This window comes from Carica papaya, chromosome 4, assembly GCF_054855325.1.
Source record: "Carica papaya isolate Zhongbai chromosome 4, ASM5485532v1, whole genome shotgun sequence".
Taxonomy (NCBI): Eukaryota; Viridiplantae; Streptophyta; class Magnoliopsida; order Brassicales; family Caricaceae; genus Carica; species Carica papaya.
The window spans coordinates 17,900,954-17,919,419 of record NC_142312.1 but is presented as its reverse complement, the minus strand read 5'-3'; the positions used below and the strand labels follow the sequence as shown (position 1 = coordinate 17,919,419).

General features: G+C 35.1%; 1 pseudogene; it reads left to right on the top strand.

The window, feature by feature from the left end:
* Positions 1-945: 945 nt before the first annotated feature.
* On the top strand, positions 946-18,261 carry LOC148266347 (uncharacterized; annotated as a pseudogene).
* Positions 18,262-18,466: the final 205 nt, after the last annotated feature.

Sequence of the window (18,466 nt, the reverse complement as noted above, 5' to 3'; positions counted from 1 at the left end):
TGCTTGATTGTGCAAAACACGCTTCAACCAATTCTACCTTGTGCAATTGAAACACCTGCTGTTTTTTTCCTTTTATTTATCTCATATAACATTCAAATACATTTAAAATTTGAAAGGAAAACTCGTTTCAAGGCTGTTTGTTTGGTTGAGATTGTTTGTGTAATTTTTGGGGCTATTTGGAGACAACTCACTTCAATTGAATTTGTTTTCATCCAAAACTATTTCTTTCACTTAATTTGAGTGTTTTGGATGATAATTTGTGGTTCTATTAGAGAATTCCAAGTTTCGTGCATTAAATTTCAGATTCACCATTTTTTTCTTGCATTTTTAGTTTTTATTTAATATTTCTGCCCATTTCCTTCTTATTACATATTGAGGTAATAATATTGATTCATTGTTTCCTAATTAACATAAAAATTATCATACACTTATTTCTATATCAAGTGTATGCTCTTCATTGTTTAAATTGTTCTAGTTTGCTTCTAGAGTTGAATTCGTGTATCTTGTTTCTTTAGGAATTCTTTGTTATCTCTAATTTAAATTGAGTACATAGTGATAACTAGTTGTTGTTTGATTTGGTCCTTTTGTATAAAGTTATAAAAGATTGCTTGAGCGGTAAAAAGCAAGAAAGTGTGAGCTCAAAAGAGGGTAAAAGCCAAAATTGAGTGATTTGTGAGGTTGCAATCTATTTTGTTTGTCATTAAAATTTCAGATTTGAAGATGGAGCCACAAGGGAGTGAAAGGGCATCAAAAGATCAAGAATTCATCCTCAAAGCAATGCAACAACAATTTGAGAGGATTCAACTAGCTATTAGCAACATGAATGAGAAACTAGAGAAACAACAACGTGAGTTAAATTCCATGAGAGGGGAAGCTTCCCAAACCAATCCATGAGCAAGAAGACTTCCAAAACCACCTTTTGATGAGGAAGTGGAAGAAGAATTGATGACCAAGCTACTTTGGTCAATGAGGGTCGAAATTATGGTAGGGGTCGAAACGATCTTGATAAAAACATTGGGAGCTTCAAAATGAAAATCCCTTCGTTTCTAGGCAAGAATGATCTGAATGCTTATCTTGAATGGGAGAGCAAGGTGGACCTTATTTTTTAGTGCCACAATTATTCTGATAAGAAAAAGATAAAGCTTGCGGCTGTGGAGTTTGGAGAGTATGCCATTGTGTGGTGGGATCAACTCATCATAAGTAAAAGGAGAAATTGAGAAAGACCTATTTCCACTTGGGCCAAAATGAAGGCTATCATGAGAAGGCGCTTTGTTCCTACTCACTACTAATAGGAACTTACATAAAAAATTGCAAGGCCTTATACAAGGGAACAAGAGTGTAGAAGACTACTACAAAGAGATGGAGATAGCCATGATAAGGGGTAATATTGAAGATGATAGGGAAGCTACTATGGCAAGGTTCTTAAATGGCCTTAACAGAGACATAGCCAACATTGTAGAGATTCAACATTATGTGCAGATTGATAATATGGTGCATATGGCTATAAAGATTGATAGACAATTAAAGTGAAAGGGGAACACAATGCAAGCTGACACTTATTCGGCCCAAAATCCCAATTGGAGGCCGAAATTGAAGGGAGATAACAAGGCTCTCCAATTCAAAAAAGATGATAAAACCAAGCCAAAAGATGCTAATGATAATAAAAACAAAGGTATTTCTAACTCCCAAACTCCTCGAAATAGAGATATCAAGTGTTTCAGATGCTTGGGTTTTGGTCATATTGCATCTCGATGCCCAAATAAAAAGGTAATGGTGATGCATGGTGATGGTGTTGAAACCGATTATGAGAGTGATGTGGAGGATAAAATACCTCCTTTGGAGGATTGTAGTGATGGGGAAACACCTATGGAAGGTAGATTGTTGGTTTCTAGGCATGCTTTGAATACACAAGTAAGGAATGATGATGAGGGGGTTAAGTTGCAAAGAGAGAATATTTTTCATTATAGATGTCTAGTGAATGGAAAATTGTGTAGCATGATTATTGATGGGGTTAGTTGTGTAAATGTGGCTAGTTCCTTATTTGTTGATAAACTAGGTTTGGAAACTACAAAACATCCTAAACCTTATAAACTGCAATGGCTTAACAATAGTGGGGAGGTGAGAGTTAATAAGCAAGTGGGGTGCCTTTTACTATTGGGAAGTATAGTGATGAGGTGACATGTGATGTAGTTCCTATGCAAGCTAGTCATATTTTGTTGGGTAGACCATGGCAATGGGATAGGAGAGTGATGCATGATGGGTATCTCAATAGGTACATGGTAAAAAAGTGGGCAAAAAGTATACTCTTCTTCCTTTAACCCCTAAACAAGTTTTTGAAGACCAAATACAACTTGAAAAGTCCCATGATGAATTCGCACGAAGAGAGGCCGAGAGAAAAAGAAAAGAAAAATAAAAAGAGAAAAGAAAAGAGAGTGAGAGAAAATTAGAGTGGAAAAATGAAGATCAACAGGAAAAAGAAAGCGATGTGCATTCGACCATAGAAAAGAAAATAAGCTTTTATGCTAAAATGAGAGATGTGAGAAAAGTTTTATTTTCTAACAAGCCAATGATTGTACTAATGTACAAGGAAGCTTGTTTCTCAACTAACGAACTTGACCCTTCTTTGCCAAGTGTTGTGGTTGAAGTTTTGCAGGAATTTAGCGATGTCTTACCACCTTTGAGAGGGATTGAGCATCAAATTGACTTCATTCGCGAGGCTCCCATACCAAATAGACCAGCCTATAGGAACAATCCCAAGGAGACCAAAGAGCTTCAAGGGCAAGTGGAGGAGCTCTTACAAAAGGGGCATATTCTAGAAAGTTTAAGCCCATGCACAGTGCCCGTCTTATTAGTACCCAAAAAAGATGGTAGTTGGCGTATGTGTTGATTGTTGAGCCATCAATAAAATAACGGTGTTGTTCTTATGCAGGATAAAAGACCCATTGCTTACTTCAGTGAGAAGCTCAATGGTGCACAATTGAATTATTCCACCTATGACAAAGAGTTTTATGCTTTGGTAAGAGTATTAGAGCCATGGCAGCATTATTTGAAAAGGTAAGGCAAGCTTAATAAACGACATGTAAAATGGGTGGAATTTATAGATTCCTTCCCATATGTGATCCAATATAAGCAAGGAAAAGAAAATATGGTAGCTGATGCACTTTCAAGAAGGAATTGATTCGAGGACGAATCCTTTTGAGGGGAGGGGGAATGATGCAAACAAGGCTAAAAACACTCAAGATACTTAAAGAGCATCAAAAGGTGACTTAGAGCAAATTTCAAATTACGTGAACATAAATAGAGTTCCAAACCTGGAAAGTTTCAGCGGACCAGTAACAAGATCAAAAGCTCTGAAGCTTAAAGAGTTGCTCCAAGTTTTCACACAAAAACATGTGGATGATGGGCTGGACAATTGTGGAAAGTTCAAATATGAGCTTTTGAACAGCCCAAATTCGTAACTTTAATTGGGTTTAACTTATTTGGGATAATTTGAGCTTGTTTGAGTCTTATTGGTAATGGGTGAATAAGCCTTGTGTATTGATAGCGATCAAATGCACAAAAGCTCAAATGTTGCTAATCAGGAAGCTCAAGTTTGTGAAGATGATAATTTGATCAACATTGCTGGTCCAATGACACGTTCAAGAAGAAAGAAAATGCAAGAAGCCTTGAAGAATTTGATTAGCACAAGTCTTTCACTAGAATGCTCCAAAGCCCACAATGCGAAGTCCAGAATTGTGAATTTCATGACCATTTCAAATCATGGGCCAATAAGGGCTAATGGATCATATTGGGTTGATCAAGACAATCATTTTGGCCCATAATATGGCCTAAAATTAGTGCAAAAGCATGGCTGGTTCAAGACTACACTCTTTTATCAATTCTAGTCAACAATAATGGCTTGACTTTGAAGTTAAGGAGATCAATAAATCTGATCGTTTATGAACAAGATTGGTGTCTTCAAAAGCATTAAAACTCTTCACTGGATGATGGAAAATCATGGAGTAAAAAGAGGTCAGACTTGGAAAAATGAATTCAAAGAAGACTAGAATCCCAAGTCATTAATTAGTCTTGAATTTTTCTTTATTAGTTTCTATTTCCAAAGTTAATTTTAAGTAATTTACTTTTGAATTTCATGAACCCTATGACCTATAAATAGGGATGCATTCTACTTGTAAAAAGCATATTGAAATTACATACTTGTTAAGGGTTTTCCTTAATTTGCTAGTCTCTTTGAGCTAGTTTGGGTCTTGCAAGTTGCTTGCAAAACTTATTAGGTTTATCAACTAGGATTCTTCCTCCTAGTTATGGCACCTTGGCCTTTTCTTCTTTCTCTTCTGTAATTCAAAGGTGATAGGTTTAATATACCTATTATTGTTGGGTTCATTAGATTTAAGGGTGGGTAACAGTAATTCAATTTTTCTACCTTTTTGTGATTCAAAGGTGGTAGGTTTAATATACCTACGGTTGTTGGGTTCAAATAGGTTGGATTGGGTTGCTTAAAAGATTTTCATAATTCTTTCTTTTGGTGTAATTCAAAGGTGTTGAATTTGATATGCTCAATGTTGTTGAGTTTATCCAAGATTGAAGATTAGCTGAACTAGATCATCAAGGAACGATCTTAATCAACGGGTAACTATTGCTATCATGTATGGGCTGGACTAGTTGAGTTGTTTTAAATATTTTGGATTGTTTTATTTTAGTTTGAGTTAATTAAGCCCATATAGTCAAGTGTTACTCATTCTGGGCTTAAGTCTTGTCTTAGCGTTATTACAAAAATGAGCCCATAACTATACGGTGCCACAAACAATTAGTGGTATTGGTTAACAAGATTGGAGTTACAAGGAGTTACATATCAATTACATGCCTATAATTAGCCTGTTATTGTTGGAGTTACAATTGTAATTATCATAAAATTAGCCTAGTTATTGTGGGAGTTACAATTGTAATTATTATGTTGTAACTTATCATTGATTTCTTTGGCTATAAATACTAAAGGAACTCTTCTTTATGGATATCAAGAGTTGTAATCAAATATTTCAGAATTGAGTCGAGAGCGTTTTGGCTTTCTTTTCACTTTATGCACAAGGTGTTGATTTGGAATACAATTATTATCACTTGTATTTCAATTTTGATTTCCTATTTCAATTGTTCTTGGTGCTTGTTTGGATTGGGTTCAAGGGATATCATTTATCTTTCTTGGGTTCTATTTAACTTCTACCATTTGGGTGATTGAACAAATTTGATTCTTTTTTACTTGTGATCTAAATTTCGTTCTAAACCAATTGAAGAATTCCAAGGTTCAAGCAAGGATCTTGGGATTCCGCATCAAAGAGGATGACCTGAAGGTCAAGTTCGAGTAAAATGGGCCTTCGGGCCGGATATGTGAGGTGAGCCTTCGGGTTGGATATGAGCCTTCGAGCTTGGTGAGATGTGGAATCCTGAATGGATTCAGAAGTGATTGCATTAAACATGTAGTATGCATATGAAAGAAACATAATATTGTTATCAACATGAGTTAAACAAGTGAAAGGAAGGAAGGAATCCATTCGACCGCTATCTCTGAGGGGTTTTTTATTTTTCTCCCAATTGAATAAGTGTTAGCGAACCCCTCCCTGTGATGATCGACATTCCTTCTTACGAGAGAGGATACTCGTTAGGTATATGTAGCACCATGGCTGTGGTTATAATATAGATGGGAAATTATAAGGACCCAGGAATGGGTCGATGATTCACAACACTAGTCAAGGATTCCTTCTGCCATTATTCACATCATAATGGCATATACTTTCTCACTTTTTTATATGACTATTCACAATATGAGTATGTGTATTTAATATCTCATTGTTATGAAGCACTAAATATGTTTAAACATTTTGTAGCGGAAGTAAAAAATCAAATGGATCAAAAAGTAAAGACTCTTTGAACTGATCGTGGTTGTGAATATCTTTCTTATATGTTTCAAAAATATTGTGAGAAAAATGGTATACGTAGGCAACTTACAATTTTCCATACTCCGCAACAAAATGATGTTGCAGAGCAAAGGAATCATACACTACTAAACATTGTTAGATCGATAATGGCACATGTCAACCTCTCTAATAATTTTTAGGGAGATGCATTGCTTACAACAACCTACATTCTTAACCGTATACCCGTCACTTCATATGAGTTATGGAATGGCAAGAAGTCCATTTTGGATTATTTAAGTCCTTGGAGATCGGCAGGCTATGTGTATAACCCAACTCACAAGCACGAAAAACTAGGTTCAAAAGCAACTAAAATGGTGTTCATTAAATATCCCGAATATTCAAAAGGATATGTAATGTTTTGAGAACACCCAAATGGTGGCATGACCAAAATTGACTCTCGTAATGTTATTTTCTTGAGGATGAGTTCCCAATCACTGATGAAATAAAAGGAAATCTCAAATTGTACGGATTATAGGAAGACATGCAATTACATATTGGTGAGAGGGAGGTATTAAGAACCTAGCAAGTCACGAATAATAGTGATATTCCACCAAATAAAAGAGATAGTGGGAGTGATCCAACTATCTTAGATAATTTTATAAATGATAATCCACTAAAAAATAGGGGTTAGTCATCAAGATCCGAGCTTGGAACATGAGGTTAGTCCTAAAGTTCCAAATCCCAAGCCAATAAGGAACAATGGGAGAGATTTATCATCTAGTCAGGTAGGTGATAAAGATCCTAGAATTTGAAGGAGTGAACATGAAAAAATTCTCCGACGATATTTTTAAATCGAAGGAGAAATTTTACTTTACACTCCTTTAGAAATTGAGGAACCCACCTCCGTTGAGGAGGCTATGAATTACCAAATAGTAAAGAGTGGATTGATGCCATGAGGGATGAGATGGACTCAGTGATGAGAAATAAGGTCTGGAAACTAGTTGATCTCTTGCCTCAACATAAATCAATTGGAAACAAGTGGGTTTTCAAGATAAAACATGGAGCATATGGATCAATTAAAAAGTTTAAGGCTGGACTAGTGGCGAAAAGTTTTACCCAAATTGAAGGTATAGATTATGAAGAGATTTTTACTTCTATGGTGAGATTTGCCTCTATTTGCCTCCTTCTAGCCCTGGTTGTCCATTTGGACTTGGAGTTGTGTCAAATGGATGTTAAAACTACTTTCTTCAATGGTACATTTGAGGAAGAGATATATATGAATCAACCTATTAGGATTGTCATTAAAGGTCAAGAAAACAAAGTTTGTCATCTTAAAAGATCCATATATGGGCTCAAGCAGTCTTCCAGACAAAGGTATTTCAAATCCCATGAAGCCATTACTTTGTTTGGCTTATCCATGGTAGATGAAGACCATTGTGTGTATGCTAAGAAAACAACGACGAAGATTATGTTTCTCTATTTACACGTTGATGACATACTATTGGCTGGAAATAACATGGAGATGATCAATGCCACTAAGTAGTGGTTGTCCTTCGTTTTTGAGATTAAGGACATGGGTGAAGCCAAATTTGTCCTTGGCGTGGAATTAATGAGAGACCGTCCCAAGAAACTTCTAGGATTGTGTCAGGAAGCATATATTAAGAAAGTCTTGGCAAGATTTTGGATGCGTTACTCCAAACCCGTTAATACTCCTATTGAGAAGGGTGTAACCTTAAGTCTTGACCAGTGCCCAAAGATAGATGAAGAGAAAAAGAAAAAGAGCAACATTCCTTATGCTAATATAATAGGTAGTTTGATTTATGTCATGTTATGTACACAACTAGACATTTTTTGTGTGGTTGGTTTGGTAAGTCGTTATCAAAGCAACCCTGGACTTACTCATTGGCAAGTAGTCAAGAGAATCTTGCACTACCTTCGTGGTACAAGTAACCTAGTCCTCTGTTATCAATGAGGGGACTTAAGGTTAAAAGAATATTCAAATGCAGACTAAGGCGACAACTGGGATGAGTCTAAGTCGATCTTATGATATGTTTTTGTCTTTGGTGGAGGTGTCATACCTTAGTGTAGTAAAAAACAAGATTGCATTACTTTATCTACAATGGAAGCAAAGTATGATGCTAGTTGTCTTGTTGTACAAGAGTCAATTTGGTTAAGAAGCTTTTTGCAGGATCTCAACATCGCTCCTAAAGTTGATGAACTTGTAGAAATGCATTATGACAATATTGCAGCTATCCAATATGCTCAAGATATGAAATTCCATAGGAAAACCAAGCATAATAAGAGGCATTATCACTTTATTCAAGGCACCATCAAGAAATGGGAGGTTGATGTTAAGTATATATCCACTAACAAAATGGTTGTTAATCCTTTTATTAAGCCCATACTTAGCGATGTTTTTCGAGGTCATGTGAAGAGTTTAGGTTTGCATAGGCTTCAGTTTTTTATTAGGATTTGATATGTAATGGACATATATTTTTGTGTATTGATCATTTATGAAATAAAAGTTGTTGTTTTCTTATGAAATGTTCATGAGCATAATTACATGATTAGGCAAGTAATAATGTCACCAGGCTTTATGATCGATCTATCGTATGGGTGATCTCCCTAACACTTGAGTAATGGGTAGGATAAGACTAAATCATATTGGCATTAAGTATGTGTAATATGGATTGTCTTTATACCTGTGTTGTATTAATGACAAAATATTAAAATTTTATAGTTGCCTTAGTTAGTGTAAGATGAGACTCTAGAGAATCGAGTATGAAATATACTCGATTTCATACTAAAGCCTTAAAGCTGAATATCGAGTGTCAGGTCACACATTAAGTATGTTGATCAAGTGGCTCGAGTTAGATACTTGAGTAGTATCTGGAATTATGATTTGCATGACATAAAAGAGTGACATGCCCAACTTAGTGGGAGTTATGTTATGACATACATATCATACTGTATGTACTATAATAACAATTGATATAGGGAGTGACAAAATGATTTTCTACTTTATCATTGTGTGAAACCTATGACATGCCCAACTTAGTGGGAGCTATGTTATGACATACATATCATACTGTATGTACTATATAACGATTGATATAGGGAGTGACAAAATGATTTCCTACTTTATCACTATGTGAAACCTATGGACTATTGTGTCCTTCTTGTATGATACCCTTTGACTTAAAGCTATAATATGAAGTCAAGATTCAGTGTTGCTACTTTAATATATTTCCAAGGGCCACGACCTATACGGTCCAGCGGAGCATGTTAGGAAAGCTGTCAAGTTGAGATGGATTGTCATGAGTGTCTAAGGAATAATCTTTCCGACATCATCACATAAGCCCAGGTAGTTATATTTTGTATATAACCAAGTAATATAATTATAGTATAGAGGGACAATGTGTGTTAATGGCGATGTTAAAATGATCTGGGTTACTATAAATAAAAAAGTGTTGTATTAGTTAGATGGTGGCTTAATATAACACTACTTGTTGCTTTCTGGTCGCACACCTACTTTCTTGTATGAAGTGTGAGAGATATGTTGATGTGGTAGTATATTGTGATTAGTATGGCTTGTGTAGCTGAGTGAGAGATGTTGCATAAAATTGGGAATGACCACAATACCCTTTGTAAAAAGTCACAACTCTTTGTGAGCCTATAAGGGAGAAACCCTTTATGAAAAACATTACTTTTGGTGAGCATATGAGGGAGAAAAAATTATTTTTGAAAAATTAAAAAGAATAGAACACCCAAAAAATAACATACTATCATTCTCTCTCTCACATTGAGTTAAACTATAAACAAACTTGGGCTTTGGGGTGTGGAGATTATCTTGAACTCTAATAGCTTGTGGTAGAATATAGAGCCAATAAAGAGCATCAACAATTAAGGATCGTTCTCCTTGCGCAAAAAAGAAAGCATCTTATCCTATTGCTTCCGCATTAAAATTGGTCCTAATTTTTTAACATCCACATTATCTATTAATTGCATTTGTTGTAAACCAAAAATAACAGCAGTTGCATATAATGCATAAAAAAATAAAGACACAAATTTAAGTTAATTATATACCACTAAATGTAAATTTAACAATTTTACAATATCTGTATTTATATTTTTTTAATTTATTCAAAGGTATAATTAACTAAAATTTGAGTTAAAGAGACTTAATCATAGAAAAATGATTCGTTTAAATTTATTTTATAAATTTCTATATTTAATTTAACTTTATACATTAAATTAATTGCATATTGGACTCTTAAATTTTTGTACTTCTTATAAATGATCAATTCTTTTATCTCAAATAATAGAAATACACTTGACCATTTATTTTAGAAACAAAACCATTAGTTTGTCACAAACTTTAATTAAATAGGCATAAAAGATTTAGATAACAATGATAATATATTATTATGTTTTGTTTATATGTCATGATAAACATTTGTTTTAGTTAATTAATCAAAGTAATATGTTATGGTAATATATATTTTATTTGTACATTAAAATATTGTCAATTAGTAGGTACTTCATAGTTTATATATTATTTGTTACGTTATTGTGTAGAACTTTTTTTGTTATATAATATCGTATTAATTGTTATTCAAATTAAATATTGTAAGTATTATTTAAATTTAAATTTTAAACCATGAATAAATCAACTTCTCCACATGAAATAACCCAGTTAAAGTATAGTAAATATTCAAAAAATTTGAGCTAGAATAAGTCTCTTACATTAAATTCATAACTAAATCAGAAAAGGACTTAAGATTCTTTTGAAGATTTAAAAAATAAAAAAGGAAAAAGAGAACTTAAGAACTATTACACAATATTTTCAAAAACTTTTGGTTCATTTGACTTCCTCGTTTGAAGCTTTGGATCTCCTTCTTTCGTTGTCTTCCATCCTCTTCATGAAGAAGCAAAGAAGAAGAAGAAGAAGAAGAAGAAGAAGAAAGGGAAGTCTCCTAAATGGAGTCGTTTTAGTGGTTTAATGATGGGTAACAGCTAGGCTGAGTAGAAGAAATAGGCTAGGGTTGATTTTTCTTTATTCGGTTTATAATTACAAGGAATTGGGTTTAAGACTTTTGGGTTATTTAATTGGACTGGGTTCTGGTATTTGATTAATAAAAAACAAAAGGAGTTTGGGCTCGGTTAATTTGAATTTGGACTTTTGACTTCCATTGAGTTTAAAGAATGGTTGGATTAGGTTAGTTTGGGAGTTTTAGAACAAAAATAGTGTGAGCTATCAATATGGTTTGAGAATTAAAATTAACAAAAAAGGTTTGTATCTAGTTTCAAATTAAGTTCAAAATGGACTTTTGGCTACATCATCATAATAATAATAATAACAATAGTGTGAGTTATCAATATGTTGTTTTCATTATCAATGTTCACCTTTTCCTAATTTTAAACATGAATTCCACCACACTTAATGCTCTTTAAACAATCCCCTAGTTGTTCTAACTTTTATGTCTTTGGATGTCAAGTTCTTTCTCTCTTAAACCTTACAAAAATTACAAAATTTCTTTCACATCTTCTCCCTACATCTATCCCAATAACTACCATTATATCATTGTCGGGAGAGTAGAATGAGTAAACTGTACATTGTGCACCATGCTAAGTTTGATGAGGCTAGAGATGACAATTTAACATACAACTTGATGCGGGAGGGAACGAGGAAGATCAAATCAACTCCTATAACCTTCACCAACGCATGCAATATAGAAACTTAACTGCCTAAATTACCCCTGACTCTACTTAAATCTACAACACCTAAAGGTGCAACTAGGGAAGTAAAAATAAGGAAAAGAAAGAAACCACATACTTACCCGATAAGCCAATCCCCACTTATTGGCTTAACAAGACTTCTGAAAGCTCCTTACCTTCTGAAGAACTTAAAGATGCTAAAGAAATTAGCTAAGATAATTCTTCAAGAAAGCAAAAGCTTCAATTTTTATTCTTCTTAATATATGTTTACAACCTATCGATAAATGCCTTTATATAGGCTTTTCGCAGGATAGTTTTAAACGATTATAAATAATTAAGAAATTAATAAAATAATTGAAAGATAAAATTCTATCCTAAAATAATAATAAAATATTAATCTATCCCAATCTAAAGTTTAAATAATTAATTAAATAATCTTAGGGGATAGATTGTATATTAAAATAATAATAAACTAATATTAAAAAAGGTTAAAAAAAATTATCCCATATGTTTTCCATGAAAAACACATGGTGAATTGAAGAGGGAGAATCCAAGAAGAATTTAAGTTGCGGGCTCACCGAACTCGGGTGCACGAGTCAATCCGCTGGGGGGTGCGGGTTGAGCTAGGATAGGCCTGCGGGTCGACCTAGGTGGGAGACACGGGTCACGCCAAGAGCTTGCGTGGGTCGCATGAGTGAGCCTACTACGTTGGTTGGATCCACGCAGACTAGGTGCTGGCATGCGTTTGACCTTCTTGGCTTGGACATTCGTAGGCGTGGGCGTGTGCTAGGCCTAGGCATCTGTGCTCTGGATGTGTGCTTGTGTTAGATGCCTTAAATGGGCACGGGCATTGGGCACCCGACCTGTTGTGCATTTGTGCATGTTGTGCACATGCTAGCTAATGCGAGGGGCATGCGGAGTTGTTCGTCCACACGATCGGTGTGCTGTGTCACACGGGTAGTGTTCCCGCATGTGCGGGTGAGCACGTCCCCATGTGGGAGGCTTTACACACATGACGAAGACCTTTCTTGCTCCGTGCTTTGTTGTGGGGCATACGGATGTCGCGATTCGTGCATTCCATAGTTTTGGCCATGTTGGTGGAATGCCAGCGTGTCAGAGGCTATGTTTCGTATGTGTGAAGGGTGACACATGCGTGTTAGAACAATATTTCTTTTCAAATCGTAGATATTTAAAGACTAAATATACATTATTGTACTGAATTAAAGAGAAATATAATCGACAGCGTACTTGAATCGATCCCAAAAGATTTGTTCACGTCCGGCGGTAGGATCTTCCAAATCAATACAGTGCCTTAAAACTAGTTTTTTCTGGTGATGGGATTTTAGAAAAATAAAATGACAACCTTTTGATTCAGGAACCATAACTGCTTTTTATATCGACTAACTTTTACAATTTCTATTTTTCCCATCATAAAATGAGAATATTACAAAAATGGTATCTGCACATTACAAGCATATACTTAAACCTGATGCATTAAGGCTCAATATTGTTTAACCATATTTGATCATTTTAAAAGAGCCCACTAAATTAACAATCTGATACGCATACTAAGGTCCACATTAAACCCACACGTTAGAAAAATCTAACAATCTCCCATTTGAGCTTTATGTGACACTTAACTATGCGTTAATAACCATAGGAGTACTTAGAACTACGTTATCAATACTTGAATGTATCACCAAACAGTCCCGTCTATCAATCATAAAGACAGTGATGCAAACAAGGCTAAAAACATTCAAGATACTCAAAGAGCATCAGAAGGTAACTTGGAGCAAATTTCAAATGATGTAAACACAAATACAGTTCCAAATCTGGAAAGTTTCAACAGACCAGTAACAAGATCAAAGGCAAAGAAACTTAAAGAGTTTCTCCAAGTTTTTACTTAAAAACATGTGGATGATGGGCTGGCCAATTGTTGAAAGTTCAAATATGAGCTTTTTGAACAGCCCAAATTCGTAACTTTAATTGGATTTAAGTGATTTGGGATAATTAGGACTTGTTTGAGTCATATTGATAATGGATGAATAAGCCTTGTGTATGGGCTGAATTAGTTGAGTTGTTTTAAGTATTTTGGATTGTTTTATTTTAGTTTGAGTTAATTAAGCCCATATAGTTAAGTATAACTCATTTTGGGCTTAAGTCTTGTCTTAGTGTTATTACAAGAATGAGCCCATAACTATATGAGGGGGTTAAGTTGAATATGCAAATAAGGATTGATGATGAGGGGGTTAAGTTGCAAAGAGAGAATATTTTTCATTCTAGATGTCTAGTGAATAGAAAATTGTGTAGCATGATTATTGATGGGGGTAGTTGTGTAAATGTGGCTAGTACCTTATTTGTTGATAAACTGGGTTTGGAAACTATAAAACATCATAAACCTTATAAGCTGCAATGGCTTAACAATAGTGGGGAGGTGAGAGTTAATAAGCAAGTGAGGGTGCCTTTTACTATTGGGAAGTATAGTGATGAGGTGATTGTGGTGTAGTTCCTATGCAAGCTAGTCATATTTTGTTGGGTAGACCATGGCAATGGGATAGGAGAGTGATGCATGATGGGTATCTCAATAGGTACATGGTAGGAAAATAGGGCAAAAAGTATACTCTTCTTCCTTTAACTTCTAAACAAGTTTTTGAAGACCAAATGCAACTTGAAAAGTCCCATGATGAATTTGCACAAAGAGAGACCGAGAGAAAAAGAAAAAGAGAAAAGAAAAGAGAGTGAGAAAAAATTAGAGTGGAAAAATGAAGATCAAAAGGAAAAAGAAAGAGAGATGCATTTGACCATAGAAAAGAATGAGGGAAAGAAAATGAGCTTTTATGCTAAAATGAGAGATGTGAGGAAAGCTTTATTTTCTAACAAGCCAATTATTGTACTCATGTACAAGGAAGCTTGTTTCTCAACTAACGAACTTGACCCTTCTTTGCCAAGTGTTGTGGTTGAAGTTTTGCAAGAATTTAGCGATGTTTTTCCTAATGATCTACCTCAGGGTTACCACCTTTGAGAGGGATTGAACATCAATTGACTTCATTCCCGGGGCTGCCATACCAAATAGACCAGCCTATAGGAACAATCCCGAGGAGACCAAAGAGGTTCAAAGGCAAGTGGAGGAGCTCTTACAAAAGGGGCACATTTGAGAAAGTTTAAGTCCATGCGCAGTGCCCGTCTTATTAGTACCCAAAAAAGATGGTAATTGGCGTATGTGTGTTGATTGTAGAGCCGTCAACAAAATAACGTTAAAATATCGACACCCAATACCTCGACTTGATATATGTTAGATGAGTTGCATGGTGCTTGTGTATTTTCTAAAATTGATCTTAAAAGTGGTTATCACCAAATAAGAATGAAACCAAGAGATGAATGGAAAACGGCTTTTAAAACAAACAAGGGTTATATGAGTGGTTGGTTATGCCATTTGGCTTAACTAATGCGCCAAGTACTTTCATGCGTTTAATGAACCATGTTTTTACGTGAATTTATTGGAAAGTTTGTGGTTGTCTACTTCGATGACATTCTTGTGTATAGCAAATCTATTGATGAACATGTCATATATTTGAGGCAAGTGTTTGACACAATGCGCAAATTTCAACTATATGCTAACATGAAGAAATGTACATTTTGCATTGATCGCATCATTTTCTTAGGATATGTCGTGAGTGCAAAAGAAATCGAGGTAGATAGTGAAAAGGTAAAGGCTATTCAAGAGTGCCTGACACCTAAAAGTGTAAGTGAGGTGCATATTTTTCATGGTTTGACAAGTTTCTATAGGAGATTTGTAAAAGATTTTAGTGTCGTTGCTGCCCCTTTAACTAAAATCATGAAAAAAGATAAGGGGTTTGTTTGAGGAAAAGAATAAGAACATGCGTTTTCCTTACTGAAAGAAAAGTTATGTAATGCGCCTTTATTAAGATTGCCTAATTTTGATTCAACTTTTGAAATTGAATGTGATGCCTCTGGGCTTGGGATAGGTGCTATTCTTATGCAGGATAAAAGACCCATTGCTTACTTTAGTGAGAAGCTCAATGGTGCACAATTGAATTATTCTACCTATGACAAAGAGTTTTTAAAGCTTTGGTAGGAGCATTAGAGATATGGCAACATTATTTGTTACCAAAAGAATTTGTGATTCACACCGATCATGAATCTTTGAGGCATTTGAAAGGGCAAGGCAAGCTTAATAAACGACATGCAAAATAGGTAGAATCATAGAGTCCTTCCCATATGTGATCCAATATAAGCAAGGAAAAGAAAATGCGGTAGCTGACGCGCTTTCAAGAAGGTACAGTCTTATCTCTACTCTTTCTACAAAATTGTTGGGATTTGAGCATTTCAAAGAATTGTATGTGTATGATAGTGATTTTTCAAATGTTTATGTGGCTTGTGAACATGCGGTATTTCAAAACTTTTATGTGTGCCTAATAGTTCTATTAGGGAGTTGCTTGTTCGTGAAGCACATAGTGGTGGTTTAATGAGACATTTTGGGATTGGTAAAACTTTGAGCATTTTACATGAAAATTTCTTTTGGCCTAATATGTACAAATATGTTGAGAAAATTTGTGCGCGGTGCATCTCATGTAGGCAAGCTAAGTCTAGAGTTCAACCACATGGATTATATATGCCATTACCCATTCCTACACATCATTGGGATGATATTTCTACGGATTTTTTGTTGGGTTTGCGTAGGTCTAGAAAAGGCAGAGACTCAATATTTGTTGTTGTTGATGGTTTTTCCAAAATGGCACACTTTATACATGTCATAAAACAGATGATGTCACACACATAACGAATTTATTTTTCCGCGAAGTTGTTAGAATGCATGGCATTCCTAAAACCATTGTGTCCGATAGGGATGTTAAGTTTTAAGCCACTTTTGGCGAGTTTTGTTGTCCAAACTTGGGACCAAACTTTTATTTTCTACTACTTCACATCCACAAACGGGTGGTCAAACTGAAGTAGTAAATAGAACACTTGGTACATTATTACGTGCTTTAATTGAAAGGAATGTTAAAACTTGGGAAGATATGCTACCATTTGTTGAATTTACTTATAATCGGAGTATACATTCTTCTACTGGGTTTTCTCCTTTTGAAATTGTGTATGGTTTTAATCCGTTAACTCCACTTGATTTGTTGCCTATTCCTATAAGTGACATTTCTAATTTGGATGGATATAAGAAAAGCAAAAATGGTTAAAGGAATTCATGAAAAAGCAAGGCAGAACATTGAAAAGAAAAATGAACAAGTAGCATCCCATATGCGCAAGGAACGATTTCCATCAAAACGGAAATCTAAGTTGGATGCTCGTGGGGATGGTCCATTTCAAATCATAGCCAAAATCAATGAAAATGCCTACAAAGTGGACCTATCAGGTGAGTATAGTGTTTCGGCTACATTTAACATATCTTATTTATCCCCTTTTGAAATTGATGCAGGAATTGATTCGAGGACGAATCCTTTTGAGGGGAGGGGGAATGATGCAAACAAAGCTAAAAACACTCAAGATACTCAAAGAGCATCAGAATGTGACTCGTACCTCTCCACATTATCTTTCGAATCCCATTTGGTCTTAAATATCTATTTACAACCAATAGGTTTCGCATCCGTAGGCAATGGGAGAAGATCCCAAATGTCATTGTCCTTCATAGATTTTATCTCTTCATTCATGACATCAATCCACCTACTAGAGTTAGAATTTTTCATGGCTTGATGGAAGTTGATAGTATCATCTTCCATTGTGCCAATGTCAAAATCATGTTCTAGGAGATATATAATATAATCATCTGATATTGCACTTCGCCTCTCTCTTGTGGATCTTCTTAATGACATAAGTTCTTGAGGGTGTGAAGTTTATGCTTTAGGAATAGTTTTCTGAATAGAAACGGGAAATACTATGACATTGTTAAGTATAAGGACCTGATCCTAATCATTGTCAAGAGCACCTGAGTAAATAAGAATATCGATTAATTCCTCTTCAAAAACAAGGTCACGAACTCTTTCTCCCCCCAACACACTCAACATCCTTAAAGAACTAGGCATTTCCCATCTCAAAAATTATCTTAATAGTGGGATCATAAAATTTGTAACCCTTGGATCGCTTAAAATAACCAACAAAATAACAATTAATAGTTTTGAAATCCAATTTCTTTTCTTGTGGCCTATAAGGCCTAGTCTCAGTTGAACATCCCCAAATGTGCGAATGTCTCAAACTAGGCTTCTTGCCCGTCCAAAGCTCATGAGGGATCTTTGTAGTTGCTTTAGTTGGAACTCTATTGAGTAAATATGTTGCGGTCTTTAATGCTTCTCCCCATAGTGATTCAGGCTTGTAAAATGACTGATTATATTCTTGACCATATCCTTAAGTGTTCTGTTTTTCTGTTTAGCAATAATATTCATGCTAGGAGAACCTGGCATGGTGTACTGTGGGACAATACCACATTCCTTTAGGAATCAAGCAAACGGCCCTGGACACCGTTCACCTGATCCGACAGATCTACCATAGTATTTACCATCATGGTCAAATCAACAGCCTTAATCCTTTTATTGAGTTGATTTTCAACTTCTGCTTTAAAACTTTTGAACACATCCAGGGATTGAGACTTTTCATGAATGAGATATAGGTAGCTGTATCTTGAATAATTATATATAAAAGTTATGAAATATTGTTGACCATTCCAAAAAGGCAGAAGGAACAGTCCACAAATATTTGTATGAATGAGTTCTAATACGTCCATAACTCTATGAGCACCTAATCTCTTAATGTTTTTCTATTTCCCCTTGATACAATGAATACATCTTTCAAAATTTGAAAAATCAAGGGGCGCT